Source organism: Balaenoptera physalus, assembly GCF_965194825.1.
Source record: "Balaenoptera physalus genome assembly, chromosome: 18".
In the NCBI taxonomy this organism is placed as follows: Eukaryota; Metazoa; Chordata; class Mammalia; order Artiodactyla; family Balaenopteridae; genus Balaenoptera; species Balaenoptera physalus.
Window position 1 is genome coordinate 33,295,802 of NC_138899.1, and position 4,913 is coordinate 33,300,714.

Sequence of the window (4,913 nt, forward strand, 5' to 3'; positions counted from 1 at the left end):
AGACCCACATGCCGCGGAGCAACTTAGCCCTTGTGCCACAACTACTGAAGCCCGTGAGCCTAGAGCCTGTGCTCCTCAACAAGAGAAGCCACTGCAATGAGAAGCCCGTGCACTGCAATGAAGAGTAGCCCCCACTCACCACAACTAGAGAAAGGCTGTGCACAGCAATGAAGACCCAACACGGCCAAAAATAAATAAATTAAAATAAATAAATGTAAAATAATAATAATAAATTAAATAAAAAATACCACACCCTACAACAGCCGAAAACATTCTTTAAAAGAAAAAAAAAAGGAGAAAACAGCCACTGTGTCTAGCCTGGTGCCTGAAGCATAGTAGATGCTCAATAAAAATTTTTGCAAATTTACTGCTAAAGGCCTTTCTTTCTCCCTTTCATAATGTCAGGGCAAGGCCTTTCTTTCTCCCTTTCATAATGTCAGGGCAGTCTACAGAGTCTCAATCTATACATTCTGGGGAAAAGAACCAACAGTTTGGCACCTTCTATGTGTCAATAACCAGGCTGATGCCATACATACATTACCTTACGTCATTGTTTACAGCAACCTTGTGAAGTAGGTATTATTTCAATCATAGAGGTAAAGAAACTGAGGCTTGGAGAGGTCTGTCATCAAATAAATATGTGCACACTAAATTCTTCTTTCACCTAGAATATTCGTTCTCTTCCTATTACGTGATCAAATCACACCCGGCCTTCAAGAACCAAGTTAAAAATGTTGGAAAAACGTCCTCCATGGGTCTCTTGTGTTTCTGTCTATCTTCTGAGGCAAGGTCTTGACAGCTTTCGTTCTGGGCCATTTTGTCAAAGATGTTTGTACAGCAAAAAGCCTTGGAACGCAGACGGGATCTCCCTTTGGGAAAGAAGAGATTTGTTTTCTGACCAGGATAATAAGGGTAATGTCTCCCTCCAGGACAAAGATTGGACAGGTTTGCTGGCCGCCTCTTCAGAGGATTGGGGTTTCCTTAGCTCAGTGTCCCTCAGCTGTAATGCAAACCCACAGAGTACGCAGCAACCTCCTGTATTGCCCCCGTGGGCTGTGGAGGACAAAGGGGGCCAATGCGGACACAAAGCTCCTGCTGCCTGCTGTTCTCGGAGCAATAGAGTCCGTTGCTTCGGAGCCAGGAGTACTGTGGCCTCTGCCAGCATCTATGGAAATGTGGCAGACTAACTTTTCAGCTTGTAAATAGCATAAAATCTCAAACTTTCCACAGTTCTTGACAAAGACCTTCTTGCTTTGGGAAGTCTTATCTAACCATGACAGCTTACAGTGATATCTCCAAAACACATTTGGCAGGAAACCAACCTGCTGAGTAATGTGTTGTGAACATGTTTTATTATCTCACACTTGATCGTGCTCTCCTAGAGGACAGAGACAGCACTTGCACTACTTGATGAGTGTTTAGCATTTTTTCTGCACGTAGAAATTGGCTCTCATTTCATTAATAGTAATCCATTAAAATGGACTGAATGTCTATTAAGTGTAGGACATGATGGTCAGAATATTTAGGTAATTATTTTCCTAACTGGTGCATAAGCTCCTTGAAGATGGACATAATATCTAATACTTCTTTTTTCGCCATTATAATTCTTTGTGTCTCTCGCTCTCTCATGCGACAAACATTTATTGACCATCTGCTAGGTGCAGGTGGTACGTTCGTTGCTGAGTATACAAATGAATGAGAGACTCCCTACCTTCGAGGATCTCATGGAACCACATCACGCAGTACAAGGAGGAAGTCCAGTGACAGAGGAAAGTACAGATCATTATGGGAACATGGCAAGGGGCAATCCAATGGGCTGTTGGTTGATAGCTTTTCTACTTTCCGGTATTTTCAGAAGCATATAGTGTTTGAGAAATACTCAAATAAATTGTTGGAGTGTGGACTGATAATTCAAACTGGAAATCTTGGTCAAATACCTGCTCTGAAACTTAAAACTTAAAATAGCTCATCTAAGATGTGGCTGGCCTACACATCTGATAACATCATTATCAGATGATAATACATCATTATTCATTTAAAAAGATACATGTAACCAGTGTGTTCAAGTAAATGAACATACATTCAACACCTGGAATAGCCCCGAAGGCTAGAAAAGTGCACAAGGCATGTTCCCTGCCCTCGAGATGGTCACAATCAAGTGAGACAGACACAGAGAAACATGATCTTAAACTGGGCACGATGGCGTAAGCACTGAATAGATATTGAAGTTACTATTAGACTGTGGGGATTCAGTCTGCTGGGGACCAAGAGAGTTTCTTGCAAGGGATGGCATCTGAGCTGGTATTTAAAGGGGAAAAGGATTTCCACAGGCAGAAAACAGAAAGTAAGGCAGCCAGGAAATAACTTGAGCATAGGCACATTCTTTAAAATAAACAACATCAAAAAGTCTACAAGTAATAAACGCTGGGGAGGGTGTGGAGAAAAGGAAACGCTCCTACACTTTTGGTGGGAATGTAAATTGGTGTGGCCACTATGGAGAACAGTATAGGGGTTCCTTAAAAACTAAAAATAGAGTTACCATATGATTCAGCAAATCCCACTCCCAGGCATATATCCAGAAAAGTTGAAAACTCTAAGTTGAAAAGATACATGCACCCTAATGTTCACAGCAGCACTATTTACAATAGCCAGGACATGGAAGCAACCTAATGTCCATCGTCAGATGAATGGATAGAGAAGATGTGGTATGTATACACAATGGAATACTACTCAGCCATAAAAAAGAATGAAATAAAGCCATTTGCAGCAACATGGATGGACCTAGAAATTATCATACTAAGTGAAGGAGGTCAGACAAAGACAAATATCATGATATTACTTATATGTGGAATCTAAAAAAATGATACAAATGAACTTACTTACAAAACAGAAATAGACTCACAGACATAGAACACAAACATATGGTTACCAAAGGGGAAAGGGGGGAGGGATGAATTGGGAATTTGGGATTAACAGTTACATACTCCTATATCTAAAATAGACAAACAACAAAGACCTACTGTATAGCACAGGGAACTATATTCAATATCTTGTAATAACCTATAATGGAAAAGAATCTGAAAAACTATATATATTCAGTTTTATATATATATATATATATATATATATATATATATATATATATATATATATATAAAACAGAATCACTTTGCTGTACATCTGAAACATTGTAAATCAACTATACATCAATGAAAAGAAAAGATGTGGTATACTACATACGCAGTCATAAAAAAGAATGAAATTTTGCCATTTGCAGCAACATGGATGGACTTAGAGGACATTATGCTAAATGAAAGAAGTCAGACAGAGAAAGACAAACACTGTATGATATCACTTATATGTGGAATCTAAAAATTACAGCAAACTAGTGAATATAACAAAAAAGTAGACTCACAGATATACAGAACAAACTACTGGTTACCAGTGGGGAGAGGGAAGGGGGAGGGGTGATATTGGGGTAGGGAATTAAGAGGTACAAACTATTATGTATAAAATAAGCTACAAAGGTATATAGTACAACATGGGGACTATAGCCAATATTTTATAATAACTATAAATGGAGTATAACCTTTAAAAATTGTGAGTCACTATATTGTACACATGTAACGTAATACTACTTTACATCAACTATGCTTCAATTAAAAACAGAAAATTAAATTAAAAAAAACTAACTAATAAACGAGAGTTCAGGGAATTGTTCGTAAGATAGCAACTGGAATGGAGGGTGTACACAGGACTATAGAGAGAACTGAAAGTCAGAAAGGAAATTTTGTTCAGTGCCTTTTTTTTTTGATACTTTTTTTTTTTTTTGGTTCTTTTGCTTTGCTTTTTGTTCAGTGACTTTTACAGATACTTATTAAGCATCTGCTGGGGCAAATATAATATGCTCAAAGAGAGACAAAGATAGAGTCCTAGCTCACAATCTAGTGGGGAGAGCAATAATCTAATCTAAACTGTCAAATGCCAACAAAGCACTGAGCAGGGAGGGTTTTGAATGCCACCCTAAGGTGCTTGGGTACTCTTCATTGGTCACGGGATGCAGTGAATGATGTCATTGACCTGTGAGGAGGAGGGAAAATCTTAGCAGCTGTGTGAAGGTTGGACCAGAGGGTTGAAAGATGGAGGTGGGGAGAGCAGTGTGGAAGCTTCTGTGACCATCCAGGGAGAAATGGGAAGGGTCTAAATCAGATGAAAAGAGGAACAAAGATATGAGACACGTTGTGATGATAGAATCCACGGAATTTGATGATTGATTCAATGAGAGAGGTGGCTATGAAGATGAATGCAAGCCTTCTATTCTTGGCGACAGAGAGGAGGATGTTAGTGATTTATAATAGTGAACATTCACCAAATAAGATATCTTTGAGAAGATCTCAAAGGTCTTTGTACTAACTAACCAATCTCTATCATCTTTTTTCATTTAACTTTTTGTCATTTTTATTTTTAAAGCAGAGGAGGTAAACACTTAGGACTTCTTAGGAAACTCTTACCAGTGATTTTTCAATCTTCAGGACTATTAGTGGATCATGAAATCAATTTTAAAAGTTACAAAATAATACCAAAAAGTGAAATAGAATAAAGCAGAAAAGAATGTGAAATATCGTAGTGATCACTTATATAAAGGTTACTACTTGTGGAAATTTGTCTTCTGTTTTATGTACATACACTGGGTCGCAACGTCAAATACACGTCTTAGAGTGAGTTGCAGTTTAAAAAGTTTGAAAGCCATTGATCTAGACAGTGCTCAACAAAACATCTCTCTAGTCTAAACCCTCTCCTCCAGTTTATAGGATTGGAGCAGTGAGACAGGAACAAAAAGGGATGTAGGGGAAAGAGGCATCTTTCAGCACTTTGACAGTGAACGACGATCACTGTCGTTACATAAAACAGTG